We start from the raw sequence: 16531 nt of genomic DNA, 5'->3' as shown, positions 1-16531 counted from the left end.
ACTAGAGTATCAGGAACTAATCCATATTAGAGTATAGTGATCAGCACACCCCAAGTTTGGAGGAACCAGAAGAGGAGCCGAGCAAAGGCTGCTGCAGTTGGGGCAAGAACAAACAATTATTTTAGCCGTGTAAAAATTCAATATGAGTTTAAGTATACACACTTAGAATAGTTTCAGCACTCAAAGAGGCCATATTGTGCTTTTGGGGGTTTTCCCTTTTCTGTAGTGTGTGTTATAGGTTTTTGTGCATGTAAATGGTCTGCAAAGTCTAAAATCCATGTGATCCCTCCAGGGGGAGTTTCCCTTCCACACATTCCAACACATTGTACATGATAGGCTAAGAGGTGAGACATCTTTAAGCGGTTGACCAATTATAACAGAGCTGGCCAGCTAACCAATCAGAGCAGACAGGGCTCTGGTTTCAGACAGAGGTTGAAAAGAGGCGCTGTAGCACAGGCAGTATGAGAAAAATAAAGAGCTTTTTGAACATTAAAGCATGGAGACATGTCCCAGGAGAGACACTAAATATTAATATGAACCTGAAATGAGCAGAATACAGTTTGACCTAAAAAAAATTAATCTGTTGCAAAGTGCTGAAGTTCATGTATGGCACATTGTTTAAAGCTTGTACCACTTTTTGTTTTGGATTCCACTTCCTATCATGACTTCCTATGAAAAGATAAACATTTATTCATTATCCTTCTTCAACAAGAAAATATTTAAGTGTTATTGTGACACATGGGGTAGTTTGCTGTACCAGTATTATGTCACGGCAAGTAGTATTCATGTTTCGAATTGAGTATTTTTCTATATTCTGACATTTGGATAAATTGCTGTCCCTGCATAATTCATTCAAATTGGGCATTTACACTAAAGTAAAAACAATTTTATGCTTAAATAAAAACAACAGACATTATTAAAAAGGATGCTAGATGATATGAAAGATGCATTGAAGCCTTAATAAATATAACATAGGCTGAGAAGGATTTTTCTTAGCCCCATCTTCCATTAGGGTTGTATTTGAGAAGAACCTGCAGGAGAAGGCACAATCATCATCACAGGATCTCTGGTGGATCACTGGTGCTCACATAGAGTAAGAAGTGAGGTCTATAATGGAATGAGAAAGACAAGATGCATCATAACAGTTATTAATAAAATCACAATATGTTCTCTGAATCTCTGAATACCCAGTAGAAAGGTTAGTTGACATAAGTTAGCTAACATTAGCGGTTAGCGGATTACAGTTTTTAAAAAAAATGTGTATCCTAATTATTTGAAGTGTTTTGAATCACTTTTTGTAAACGTTGTGCATGTTTTGTCAAGTGGGTGAAGATGTGTCTTCACTTGCATGTGTTCTGGCAAATTTCTTATATTTGCTTCGTTTTTTAAACTGCAGCACGTTTTTCCTAATTGAAATGATTTTGTACCGTTGTTGTAAAAAAATTGATATAAAAACAACCAAAAACACCATCACATAAGCGTTTCTGTAATTTTGGCAACAATATGTCCTGATAAAACAAAGTGCCTAGTTTACTTTTGAGAGGATTCTTACTTTAGATATATTGTGCACTAATGCACAGCTAGTCTTTATGGGATCCAAATCGAAAACATTCATTACAATGCCATCCAATCAGCACATTTGAAAACATGTAATAAACTTTACAGTTAACACAAATTGCAAACAGCAGCTAAGGACATCGTTTTTTGTTTTTTTTTTGTCCTGAACAGCAACCCCTTTATTGCAGTTTCGGATGAGTCGTTAAAACGGATTGTTCATTAACAACTGATTGTAAAGAAACAGAAATTTAACCCGTCTTAGTACTAGAAGCAGTGGGCAGCTATTGTACAGTGCCTGGAGCAGTGGGGGGGAAAGGAAAAAAATGAAGGTTTGAAATTGCCCTTAATGGTTCAAAGATGTCTGGTTTTAATTTGTCAGAGAAAGAATAGACAGAAGCAATTTCACTGAAGGTAGGAACTGCAGCCACCTGTTGCTAATGAGCTAAACTGATCTATAATGGCATGCGTCAGATATTCAGTCTCAGTGGTCTACCCAGTTAAAAATCCTATAAATGCTAATAATCTCCTTCACATTATCATTTGCCTAGCTTGCATAAACATGTGTTCAGTTAGTATACAAAAAAGATGGAGATATAGTAGTATGCATGATGTTAACTTCAACAGAAGTGGCACAGAATAGCTTTCCACTTTAAATGCATATACATTTGTGAATGCCTTAATATGAGGGAGAGAATAATCCCAGTTTACCATGCTGTCTGCACCTTCAGGAAAATCCTCATTTCTTTCAATAGGAGAAAATGTAATTACTTCATCAAGAGGGGCAGCTTGCACAAAAACACTCAACACACAGCTCATTTTTTTCCTTAAATCCCCTTATTAAAAGTTAGGAGTTTTTGATTCAAGGTCAGATGAAGAAAAGGGACTTACTCAAGAGCAATATTTGGTGCACAGAGAGCTCTTGGCTGAAAAGTTCATAAAGGCTTCATCGTTCCCATTTTTGCATGCAAAAGGGTATGCTATTTCCATAGGAGATCAAATCTGAGTGCTGTGTTTCATTATGTATGCAACAGTAGCACAAAATCAGTCGAGAGAAAGCTGTGGAAGTCCAAACATTGAGCCTCCTGCGGAGAGGCCGCTAACCTCCAGGCCTCATATAAATGCCAGAAAAACAAGTCTAATAATAACCCATTTATCCCAGTCTGCTCTGTGCAGGGAGGCCGTGACACCGAGATATTGCAGCATGCGAATGGTCTGCAATGGGTGATCAGGGTAGATAGCTCAGCTAACCCCAACACTAACCCTGATGCACAGAACATCAGAGCTGTAACATTGGTCCAAGTATCCAGAATTGATATGATTATATTATTCAGTCGAGCAAACAGAAAAACAAAGAGATCACTACCAAGATGTTGACAACCAGACCCTCTAACATTGACCCTCACTACAGTTTTTCAGAAACCAATGGGTGATGTCACTGAAACAATGTCCATACTTTAAAACGTCTCTGGTCTGAACCAATCCAAGACGCTGATGCAGGTCTGAGGCTGCTGCTTCTTGACTGCGCAGACATCGTGTTCGCTTCTTCCAGATAACTTTTTCTCCAGCACTACCATGTGCTTACATTTGTTTGTGATTTTAAATTAAATTCCTTCCTTTACTTCCTGTGTTGCAGATATCTTGGTCATTCCAGACAGCTCATTTGGTAAATCAGCTCGGCGATGACATTGCAGTTGTGTTTCTATAGAGAGAGCTCCACATTTTCACCTTCTTCTTGAGAAGACATGCCCATCTCTCAAGCAGCAGCTGCCGCCCTAACCATACCCCACTGCCATATTGAAATGTAGCTGAATCAACAATATTGAACTATTGGATGGACAGCAGTGACCTTTGGTGTCAACATTCAAGTTGGTCAGGGTAAATTGTCAGGCCCTACTTTTTTCCACTTTTCAGAGGTGGAGAAGTACTCAGATCTTGTACTTGAGTAAAAGTAGAAGTACTCAGATCTTGTACTTAAGTAAAAGTACTCAGATCTTGTACTTGAGTAAAAGTAGAAGTACCAGAGTGTAGGAATACTCTGTCACAGTAAAAGTATTCAAAATGTTCCTCCAGTGAAAGTAGAAAGTATTCTCATCTAAATGTACTTAAAGTAGCGACAGTAAAAGTAGTCATTGTTTGATTGGTCCATTTCAGAATAATATCTCTGATATGTTTTATAATTATTGATCATTAAAGTGTTCTCAGAGCTGGTAAAGGTGCAGCTAGTTTGAATGGCTTTGTATACTGCAGGGTAGCTGCTGAATTTACTCCAGGTGAACTACAGTCTGATTTAAGGGTTGATTATATTTACCATCATTCATCCAAATCTGAAAAGTAACTAAAGGGAATAAATACATGTAGTGGAGTAAAAGTACAAGATTCACTTCTGCATTGTAGTGGAGTACAAGTACAAAGTAGTATGTATGTAAAAACTCAAGTAAAGTATAAGTACCTCAAACGTGTACTGAAGGACAGTAGTTAAGTAAATGGAATTAGTTGCTTTACACCTCTGCCTTTCATGATCAATTAAGTTTAGATCTAAGTCCATCATCAGGTCAACATTTGTATTGGTCCAATGGTTTTATTAGTCACCAAATACTTTTAAAAACTAATGACTGTCTCATTAGCCTAAGCTGAACTGTGTTTGGTGATTATTTTTAGTAACTAACAACACGCTTAACTAAGGTGGTATACTGTACATGGTAAAATACTTACATTAGCAATGTCACATTGATGTTATCATTAGGTCAAAGCAGGCATGCTAACAGCCCTGCTAGCATGCCTTTGTAGATTAATGGTCTTGTTTCTTTCTACAGGATAATTGTTGTTGATTTAATAATTACTCTGAGTAGAGAAACGGTTATTGTCCTGAGTATGAAAATACATTTATGTTTATTTAGGTTCATCCATCATCACTGGTGTACCCGATTCTGAAGATTAATATTTGTCATAATAAAAGTATTTCAAAAGTGTAATTATGTCTTACTTGGCATGCAGGTCACATCTTAGAAAACATGATGACACATTGTCCCTGTACGATACCCACATAGAAAACAGAATGAGCAACTCTTGGTCTAGCTATTGATTTCAATGTAATTATTTTTTGATTACAAAAAATGAAATGACTGTGCTCATTGCCCTTTTATATGAAATGGCCAAAGAAATACTGATATTATTTCAAAAAGAGAACCAGTAAGGTCCACTTGACATTTCAGCTTTCCAAATGGTTACACTGCTACATAAATGATTAGCCGGGGACTATCTGGTGGGTATCTTCTTGTATATAAATGAAAAGTACTGGGGAAAGAGCCCCAACGGAGATAATGCTCCAGTCATCCAAACAGCTGTGTTCTGAATTAGGTATTTCATATTCAATGCCCCAAGGTTGTGGGCTATTGATTTAAGTATGCAGTGAAATCAGAAGAGACCGACCTGTATAACGATTTTAAGAAATGTCCGAGTTGGAGCTGCACATATTGGGAGGTCAGGGTTAGGGGTCATTGGTTAATATACACTTCAGTATGTATAGCTTATGCTTCAGCAGAAGTTATTTTTTGAGAAAAACAAACAGACTGCTAATTTGATGGGACAGATTCTGGGAGGCACAGGATATTGTAAGGGGCAAAGGTAATGTCAGGGCAGGGAGGACCCCTCGGGCTGGTTTATTTCCTGGATTACTTACATTTTTCCTTGAATGTCTAAAACCTAAAACTCATATAGTAGCATTTTTAGTTTTTTTTTCCATGCATATTATTTTAGAATAAGATGTTGTTGTTTTTTTCTACCAGGAATATATATAATGAATATATAAATGAATATGAATTAGACCTGTTACATTTTTTTCGTCCCGGGCTGGATTCAAACCCAGATCCACCGCATGGGGACCAAGCCCCAGTACATGGGCCGCCAGCTCTACCAAGTGAGCTATACAGCGGTCCAACTTGTTCGATTAAGTAAAAAGAAAAAGGGGGAATATGAGAATTATACACTTTTTTATTTTTCAATAATTCAAATGATATCTCATCTTCACATCGTACGATACAAAATATTTTGGAAGGTTTCAAGGTTTCAAGGTTTTATTTGTCATATGCACAGCAGATACAACGTATATGTTGGCAATGAAAATCTTATGTCGCGTGCTCCTCCAACAACTCCACATACATGGTGCAAATAAGATAAATACAATAGTGCAAAAATGGATAAATGGATATACTGGTATGTGATTTAGTCATAATATAAACGTGGATTATTTCCTAGAAGTTTTTGCTTACAGATATTCCTCGTGTAGATAAGGAGCCACATTTTAATCATGCAAGCTTAATGAAAAAGAGATTGAAATGTCTTTAGTTTTGCAAGTATTGGTCATAAACCAAAGTATTAGTGAAATGTATCCCTTCATAAATCAAAAATATATAATGCTGCTCTAGTTGCAGATGCTTAAAGTGTATGTACCCTCTGTACAGCTGTTGACCCACACATCACACAGGACAGTTTTAATTTAAAACGTGTTACATTTAGGTCTAAAAAATATTAAGCTAAAGCAGACATACCAAAACTACATGTAAAAATTCCCTATATTCAGCCACAATTAACAAACAGACTGTGACCATATGCTAAACTCTATTAGTCTTTGTTGTGGCAGTGTTGGATATTGCAGCAGTTACCTCTGTAGCCCATTCTTGTGCCTCCCATCCCTAATTTAGTAGAAGAGTGACTGTACATTTGTGTAAACAAGTAAAAAGTCTATAGAAAGTTAGCACATTTCGAAGTAACACCATTGTGAGTTGTTGTGCTCTGTAAAAACCTGATAGAAAACATGTTCACCACCATTCATACTTTACACTCAAATTGATTTGTTTGTATCAAAATGACTCACCTCATGACACCTTAGATTTCTGAAGAACATGCAGAGGACCTGAATTAATTGAAGTAAACTGTAAGTGTAGCCTTTACATGGTTTTTATATAAGTATCATTTACATTAGCTTTGACAACACTAATGCATCAATAATCATAATCAAAACATATCATGTGTATTATTCTGAAAAGGACCAATCTGCACAATGACTACTTTTACAGTCGGTACTTTAAAGGTTTCCTATTCTGCTATATTTGAACAATATATTGTAAGGCCATATACAAAACATGTCTGTGAAGGGTTTTGCTCAAAATACCAAACAGATAAGCCATTGTATCATCCCGCTCTTTCAGCCCTGTTCCTGAAGTGGTGATTCTGTGATTGTCGCTTTAAATTTGAGCTGAGTTGAAGCTGGTCACGCCTCTTTGGAGCGTCATGCAGCTCTCTTTCTGAAGAGAGAAGTTTCTAACAGAGAAACTCAGCTAAATGCTGCCGTGATTAAACCCCATATTATGTTCCAAACCACATCCAGCATTATTTCTGAAACTCTTCTCAGTGTTTACCACTAGAACAGAGACATTATATGTATTATATTTACAACAACTCTAAGTCCCTCCTGCAGACATCCTGCTGAACACACAGAGGTGCTGCGGAGGGGATTCAGCTCGAGACTGTATATGGGGGACGATAGGTTGGGACGTGGAACGTGGGTGGGACGTTGCCAGGGATTCAATATAAAGCCTGCCCACATTTCGGTTGTGACGTCATAACCGAAGCAAATCTGGATCAGCTCGTTTGTACCCCCGTTTTCAGAGATGTGGGTAAGGAGGAAAACAGAGAGGGTTGTATTTTCTGACACTTTGTGAGTCTCTTTACACACCGGGGACACATATTTGTGTATAAAATACATCAAAAATAGCATTTTGCACACTAGCAGACCTTTAATTATAAGATCTGAGTACTTCTGTTTACAACACTTAAACTACTACTGACTCATGCTTGCCTCCAAACAAGAAACGAATAATGTTTTCTCCAAGAATTCAAGGTACCATGAGGTGAGTAATTGATACAAAAACGGCAGGCATGTTTTTACATGTACGAGTCTACAGGCATGTTAGTGACTATGGATGGCAATCATTGTGTTTCGAGCTATAATCTTATAGTACATGTGTTAGGCCACCGTCTTTGTCTACACACTTTCTTTCCTTATCGACATCAAACCTCTCACCTTTAATGAAAACTAGCTTCTAACTTGTTTAGTATTCCACTCAGATTATTTCATGGCACTCAACCGGTGAACATGTATTCAGCCATTAACAGTATCAGCCCTTTATGCTTCTGGTGTTTCTTGGCTGTGAATAACTTGAGCTGATCACTATGGTATCATCCCACCTGCCTGCCTTTCTGCAACTTGTTTCCCACAGTCAATGTTAATGAGGTTATTGTCTTTGTTGTTTGCTCAGTGCTCACATTTGTTAATCCTATTCCCCCGAGAGAAGAGTAATTACGTTAACCGGCAGTCTTATATTTGAATGTTTACAAAATTAATAATTATTTGGGCCTATAAAATCCCTTGGGTTTGTGTGTTGTCGTATAGGAACATGATAACATTCATCAACATGTTCAGTGAATTAACATCGGAATGCATTCTTATTGTTTGCAACAATGATCCTTGTGGACGGACGTGCATTCTACAGAAATCATTGACGGCAAACGTGAAGGTTATTCAAGACACTGCTTTCTCTTTAAACAAAAACAATGGAATATTGAACAGACAGTGAAAAAAAAAATCTTAACTAAGGGAAGAACAGTTGACGTTAAAAATAATTCATCATTCACTGGCAAATAGATAAAAGCAGCCGCTTCCACTGATCCTCTCTGTACTTGAGTGTTTTGGCTGCAGCCAATTCCATGAACTGCTTGGTATAATAATGAAAAGCTTTATTTATATACCTTAAACAGGAAGGGTCTAATTGAAATCCAAATGAATGAGCCAATAGTCAATAAACACAATCATCTCTGCACTGAAAGGATGCTTCAGGGGTGTCATTATACTTTCATTAGCTCAAAAAGGTCTTTGTGTTTCACAGACGTGGTGGAACACTGCCACAAACACGCTCCATCTGCATCTGAGTCTGCTTTGTCAAAGCACCATGAGAGCTTTCATGGTGCTATTGATTGTGTTATCTAAGAAAACATGAAGAACAGGCAGTGATCTAGTAGTGACAAATGCATGGTTCTGCAAGGAACAGGGCCTTATGGGCTTAACAGGATTAACCATAATCAGAAGTCGACATACTCTATGTCGTTAAGGGGCGATTTTCATGGTTTTGGCGCAGTGGGCTAGGGCGTTGATTCTTAGATCAAAGGGCATTGGGGAGCACCAGTTCAAAACCAGCCTCGACCGCCACTGCGACAAGCCGTTGTGTCCTTGGGCAAGACACTTCATCCTGATTTGCTCCTGTGGGTATTGTCTACAGTATTCACTGTTACATGTCTGATATGTGTGATATGTAATTTGGAAAAGCACTCTAATAAATGTAATGACTAATTATTATTATTATTATTATTATTATTATTATTATTATTATTATTATTATTATTATTATTATTATTATTATTATTATTATTATCATTATTATTATTATTATTATTATTATTATTATTATTATCATTATTATTATTATTATTATTATTATTATTATTATTATTATTATTATTATTATTATTATTATTATTATTATTATTATCATTATTATTATTATTATTATTATTATTATTATTATTATTATCATCATTATTATTATTATTATTATTATCATTATTATTATTATTATTATTATTAATAATAATAATATTAATAATATCCATCCCGTCTACAGCTGAGGACACTGAATTGATTGGTTGGTCTGCATACAACATGGTTCCCAAAGGTTGTTGAAATTTTTGAATTTGATCCGTCTCATAGCTCACCTGCTGCTGTGGACGCAAGTTTGAATCCAGCCTGACGACCCTTGAGCCATCCATCTCCCCATTTCAAATCTATTTATCTGACAAAGAGAAAACTGGTCCAAAATGATGTAGTAAAAAAATGAATACATTTGAAAGATATGGTTTCCACCTGCCATCTGCCACGAAAAAGTGCAAAGTTCACGTGCATGCATTAGTTATTGAAGCCAATTTATGCAATAAAACAAAGAGCAACTTAACCAAAAGGCTAACATTTGGCAAACCTTCGACTTTGCTTGGAACATTTCATTTTCAAGTCATCCGCGTAACAAACTATTATCCAGGTCTCAAACTATTCCGTATTTCAAAAAATGATGTGATGACTCCTTAAATTTAAGGGAATCTGCCTATAAAGTCCTTGAAATACCTCATTTGATGTCTTAGAAGGTGTTGTAACTCTGACTCCACTGTGATCAAAGAAGTGTTGGGTGCACATGGAAACGGGAAAAACAAGATGCACAAAAGGGCAGTGTCACATTTTTTATAGCCAATATTTGCCTTCTAATTACCATGCCCTTGCTCATTGACACACTTGAAACATTTAAGAGATCCAACATGTTTTGATTAAAGCATCAAAACATAGAATTAAAAAAACGGTTAGAAATAATCAGTAAGATTAAAACAAAATCAACAATGTAGAAGATTTAGGTTTTGATCGCGTCTTGAAAAAAGTAATCAGAAATGGTAACTCGGTTGATTATTTTTAAAGCACCGACAACAAAATAATAAAAAGCGTTGGCAAATTAATCAACACAGCAATCATGTGAAATGTTCATTTAAGGGAAAGATCATCTTGACCAAAGAGCTGACAAAATTCATTCATCCGTCTCGAAAAAGGCCAGACAATTGATACATTTGAAATGGCACTTCTTCAGGCTGAAAGGAGGAGATGGCATGAGGTCCTGACTAGGTTGGTGGCCATCATTCAGTCATTGGCAGAGTGCAATATTCCACTTAAGGGAGGGTCAGACAGGCTTTACCAGCCAAACAATGGGAACTTCAGCAGTAAAAGAGTACTTAATGGGGTTCATTGAAGTGGAATCATCCACTGGAGAAAGCCTCTCAACCGTCCTTCTGAGAGAGCTGGAGGTGTTTAACATTCCCTTTGAGGATTGTCGGAGACAATCAAATGACAATGGTGCAAATATGAAGGGAAAGTCAAAGGGAGTGTTGTGTCTCATCAAAAATGTTAGTCTTGTCAAGTTTCTTGTTTGTGTCATCATGCCCCAGGTCTATGGTTGGTCATGTTTTATGTTTTGTTTAGTCATTTTTGTCTTGTCTCCCACTTCCTGTTTTATTTTGGTACTCACCTTCTGTGTCTCGTTCCAGGTCTCTTGACTCCGTCACTGCCCTCATCAGCGTCAGCCCCGCTCCTGATTGTTTCCACCTGTTCCCTGTTACCTAATGGTTAAATAGTCCTGTCTCCCCCTGTCTTGTGCTAGTTCGTCTTGTCCTGTCTGTGGATCAATAACCAGCGTACCAGCATTTTGTTTATTAATCCTCCATGTGAGCGTCTTGAGTTCTTGCTTTTTTTTGTGCATTTTTGGAAATAAAGTATTTTTTAATACTTTAACTCTGTCCCCTGGGTTCGTGCATTTGAGTCCTACGGCATTGTGTTTCAAGTTCGTGACAGAACGAACTGGCCACAATGGACTCAGCCAACCCGAAGGCGCTTCACGCCGCTCTGTCAGCCCAAGGAGTTCAAATCTACCAGCATGAGGAGCAGCTGGGCTCAATCAGCCAAGGAGTCAAGATTTTTGCGGGAAAACAGGCGCGTTCCAAACTTTTAACTCACTGATTCAATCCCTTTTAACGGCGCGGATGCATAAATTCCTGGGTCTTTCCGCGGGGACTGCCCCCGGGTGACCTCGCCCGGTGTTTGACCTCTCACCCCAAGATTCCTGCTGGCGCCCCCTTTCCCCGACCCCGGGCCTGCTTCATCATAAAACTGCGCCCTGGTTTCCCCCGGAGATTTCCCCGGGGAACTCCAACAACTGCAGACCCTTCCTTTTCCCAGTGCGACCTGCATTTTCAACAAACCCATGCAGTTTTTTCATCAAGACCGGGCAAAGGGTTTGGCCTGAAAATCGTTTTTCCCTTAAAAACCTTGGGAGGGCTGCAGCCGGGGGCTACCGCAAAAGGGGGCCAGAGAGTCCATGATCTGTTCCCAAAATTCCCCAAATTTTCATAAAAAACTTTAAGCCGCTTTTTCAAACCTTCATCGCCTGCCACAGAACCCCAAAAGAAGATCCTGCAGATGCTTCAGCTTACCTTTTCGGGTTGGTTGATTATCCCCATGAAGTTCGCACGGGGGCCCGGGCGACAGGGGGGTTTGGGAACTTTTCCAGCACTCCCGCCGCCTTCGGGGCCCGGGCCCTTTCGGGAGGGCGTATGGGGACCAGCTGGCTCCTTGGACTTTCCCCGGGCCCTTTGAGCCCTTATCCCCGTGTCCTTTCCGGGTGGAAAAAGGCTTCGGGAGGGGGGGAAGCGGGGCCCCAGGGCACTGGTGAAATCCTCCCATTTCCCCGGGGGTTTCCCCCTGAAAAAATTCCCCCCGGGAAGGCCCTTCCCCCCATGACTTCGGCCCCCGGGAGGACGGCCTCGGTTTGGTTTCGGGAGAACCCCTAAAGGGGGGTTTAGGACCAGGCTGTCCCCGGGGGAGGGGCACCCACCGTCTGCGAGAGGGCTGCTTTTTCCCAACCTTTGGCCGCAGGACCCCCAAAAACTCCCCTCCTGTCCCTTTTTAAAAAAACCCGGGCCCCCAGCCAAGGGGAAAGGGCGCGGGGTGGCAAGCTGCCCACAAGATTTTCCCCTTCCTCCCCCTGAAACGCGGGTTTTTAAAACTTTTTAAATTTAAATGATCGGGCCCATTGCCCAAAGGGGGTAGTAATAACTCAGGGGCTGAAAAACCCCCAAAAAATGGACGGGGGGTTTGGGCCCAAACGGTGCAGGTAAAAAAAAAAGGTCCCTCTACCTCACCCCTTTTAAGCCATGCCTTAGAGGGCTGCCTTTTTTTCACTGTTACTCACTGATAGAACCCATTAGATATTATAAAAAAGGGGCCCAAAAGGGAAACAAAAATTTTTCCCATTTTCCAATTTTCTCAGCACCCTTTATTTTGGGGTTTTTTCCCCTGGTTTAAAAATACAAAACCAACCCACATTGACGGCGCCCCGGGGAAATTTTTAAAGGGGGTTTGGGGAGAGGCCTGTATTTAATAGATGCAAACCCCTTGCGGTCGTTCATGCATGGGCTAAACCCCGGGTTGGGTTTTTGGAATCACCTGATTATCCGGATCTGTTTAAAGGGGTCCCCCCATGCTCCCAAGGTTTTTTTAAAAAAGGGAAAGTTTTCAAAAAAATTAAAGCCTTGTCATTACCTCCCCCCCCCCCCTTCGATGCCTATTGCCCTCTAAAGGTGCCCCCATCCCCAAAGGTAGATATTTTTTCCCCATTTCGGGTTCCCGGAGAGGCGGGGAATGGACGATAATTCCTCCCCACTAAAAGGCCGGGATTATACCCACTGCCAACTCATGTCCTTGTTTTTTGGATTCTTCGACTGCCAAGGTTTTTTCCCCAATTTGGTTTTTTTGAAAAAACCTTATCATTTGGGCTTAAAAATAAAAATGGGGTGATGAGGGGAAAGAGGGGGTTTTAAACCCCCCAGTGGCCACTATAAATTTTTTGTGATCCCTTTTTGGACTGTGCAATGCACCAGCTGTGTTTCAAGCGTTTGTAATAAAAGTTTTGCGGGAGTTCCTGAATTTTTTTGTTTTCGTGTACCCTCGTGCATTTTGGGATTTTCCCCCCGACTCTAAAAACCCATTTTAAAATCATGCCCTCGGGTTTCCCTGCAAAATTGCTAGAAAACCAATTATTTTTTTAAGGCAAAAAAACATGTGGGGGTTTCACGCAGAGACCATGTCCTTCCTGGGTACATCTTCCAAATCCGGTTCCCAGATGGCCCCAGCAAGGTCAGTGCAGTTCAATTGGCCTTTAACCCCCCCTTGAAAAAAAGTACGCTTTTTTCTAGGATGAGCCCCCTTGTAAGGAAGTATTAGAAGTTTCGTTTTTCTTAAATTCTTAAAGGTTTCCCCTTCAAAGGGACCCCCCAGGCTGTGTCACCTTCCACCCCTTTAAAGAAAGATTCACCCCCGCCCCTTTATCCCCGTTCCGGACCCCCAGCGGCAGTTTGTGGCAAAGGTCGACGCTTCCAATGGGGGAATTTGGGCGGGGTTGTCTCAAAGCCATGGAAACAAAAAAGAAAATCCGTTTGCCTTTTTAAAACCCCCCGTCCCCCAAGGTTTCAGCGCTTTAAAAGAACTATGAGTGGGAAATAAAGAACTGTTAAACAGTCCAAAACAGCACTTGAGGGAAAGGAGGCACTGGTTTTGGGGGGCCCGGAAACACCCCCTTTATAGACTGGGGCCGGGCCCTAAGAAAGGAGTACCAGAAAATTTTAAACGCCCCCCATCCGCCCGGGCCCGGGGGATGTTAAATTTTTTTGTAGGTTCCCCTTTAGGTTCTTTTTGCCCGGGGGGGGTCCCAGAAACCCGGAGGGGCCCGTTCCCCCACTTCCCTTGGTTAAAACACTAATGGATTTGGGAAAAGGGGTCCCCCCCAACCCAAAAGGGAAAACTGCGTCCTGACAGTGGGGGGACCGGTTTTTCAAAGGGTGGCTTATTTATCCCCCCAAACCCAAACTTCCCCTGCCAAGGGGAAAAAAGAGGTCGTAAAAGAAAAAAGGGATTCAGGGTTTCCCGGTTTTTTCCCACGGGCATTGTTTCTGCAGGGGCCCCCAAATTTTTTTCCCTTCGGAAAGAGGGTTCGGGGGCTCATTGGCGCCACCGTTGTTGTCATCAGGCTACCACCCCCAAATTTAAAGGCAGTCGGGGCGCCTTAAAACCCGGAATGGGGACTTTCTTACGATGTTTCCCCTCTCCCAAACCAAGGCCCCCTGGGGGCGCCACCCCCAATTGAGGGTTTTCCCAAAAACAAAAAACCCCACAGTGCCCCCAGGTTTTCATCCCCGCCCCCCTGCGCCAATGACTTCCACCCCCAGTTTTTTTCGGGCCCAAAGAAGGAGAGGTAATGGTGCCCCTCACTCAGGGGCCCTGATCAGGCGCCCGCCGCGGTTTTGGGCCAACCCCCAGGCCCCACTCAGAACTCCCGCCCGGGTGAAGGCTGTAGCAATGTTTTTTCGCAGGGCGCTCCCCCCTACAAACCGGGCCAGAAGGTCTGGTCCAAAACCAAAAAACCATCTTATGTTGCCTCCCCAAAAAATTGGCTCCAGGTTTGTGGGGCCCTTCCCGGGGTCCAAATAATCAATCCCGTGTCTGTGGGCCCTTTCGGGCCCCCCGGGCTATGAGAGGAAAACCCCCCGTTTCCCTGTCCCGCAAGATCAAACCCGGGGGGCATGAGGCAAACTTGTTTCCCCCCCTCCAAGCCCCCCCCCCGCCGGTTCTTCGATGGGGGACCGGTTTTATTAAAGGGGCCCAAATTTTTGGGCGGGTTTGCAACCCGGGGGGGGGGAAACAATTCCAAGTGGATGGAAAGGGGTAAGGCCCCGGAAACGCGCTCCTTGGGGGGTGCAAAACCCTTTTTTGTGGAAAAAGACCCTTATTCGGGAAAACTTTTTTTGGCAGTCAGCCCGGGCCCTCGGGGTTTGGCCCCAGAGGGGGGGTATGTTGGGGTCTCATAAAAATTTTTAGTCTTTCAAGTTTCCCTTTTTTGTGTCATCTTCCCCAGGTCTATGGTTGGTAAAAATTTTTTGTTTTGTTTTGTAATTTTTTTTGTCTCCGGGGGGGGGCTCCCCTTTTTTTGGTATTACCTTCTGTGTCTCGTTTCCAAAAAAAAAAAAGGTTTTTGGATTCCCCCCCGTCACTGTCCCCGTCAGCGCCCGCCCCCCCCCTGAAATTGGGTTTCCCCCCTGTTTTCCCCGTTTTCCCATTTTAAATGTCCTTGGGCCCCCCTGTCCTTTTGCTATTCGTCTTGTCCCCGTCGTGGGTCAAAAAACCCGCGTCCCGCATTTTTAGTCCAAATGGAAAATTTTGTTTTAAAAAATTTTTGAAAAACATTCCCAAACCCCGCTCCTCTACCCAGTTTACTTCTGGCAAAAGTCCCAATCCCCGGATAATTTAAAAAAGGAAAGAAACCGTGCGGGTGGCAAATTTTTAACGGGGACATTAAAACCCGTTTTTGTTTTGGTTTTTTTACGGGGGACTTGGGTCGACCCCCCATTTTCGGACGCGCCCCTTTACCCCACGGAAATTTTCCAATTGCGTCCCCCCAGGTACCGGACAATAAAAAATCAGGGAAGACAAGGGGGGGGGGTGTTTTGGGTTCTGATTAACAACAACCCGGGGCTCAGATGTGGAGATCATTTCCCTTGGACTGTTTTTCCCACCTTTTTGCACTCATGATTTGGGGTGCCGGGTCCTTTTTTTCGCCGAGGGAAATTCACATCTGTTGTTTTTAAACAGCAATGTGGGGTTTGTTCCGCCGCCCGCTGCAACAACCCCAGCGCTGGAGGAGCTGAATGGGGGTTTCGACAGGACAGAAAACTTCCCCGGGCCCAAAGGGGCATTTATTGGGGCCGGGGATTTTAAAAGAGCCCAACATGAAAAAAAGTCCTGCCGAAATACTATCAGCCTTTTGCTGCCCCCGCGCGGGGGGAAAAAAACTGGCCTTTTTTTACACCTTTCCCGGAAAGGATTTTTAAAGCCCCCCCCGCCCCCCTTTGGCAAGTCGAAACCCCATATCTCTTTTCTTCCCCGTTTTCCGGGAGAGGGCTGGGAAAAGGGACCGACCTTTTGACAAGGACAGTGCAGCGGTTGGGCCAACAAATCTGACTCTGCCCCCAATTGCCCTTTGGCTTTACGGGGAAGGGGGTGTTTGAGGAGGCGATATAAACACACACCCCTGACGCGGTCAATTTTCTACATCGGCAAAATTTCATCGATGACGTCGTGCCGGATTCGTACGGACCCTTCCCCAAAAAGGGGCCCGGGTAAAAACGGGGGTTCCCAGCTTTAAAAAATTTAAAACAGGGCCCTTGCGCCCAGCGGTGGTGATTTGGATGAGTAAAATTCCGGTAAAAGCCCTCCGGAGAG

Source organism: Eleginops maclovinus, chromosome 1 (assembly GCF_036324505.1).
Source record: "Eleginops maclovinus isolate JMC-PN-2008 ecotype Puerto Natales chromosome 1, JC_Emac_rtc_rv5, whole genome shotgun sequence".
Taxonomy (NCBI): domain Eukaryota; kingdom Metazoa; phylum Chordata; class Actinopteri; order Perciformes; family Eleginopidae; genus Eleginops; species Eleginops maclovinus.
The sequence above is the reverse complement of the archived record's forward strand: the minus strand, read 5'-3'. Positions refer to the sequence as shown.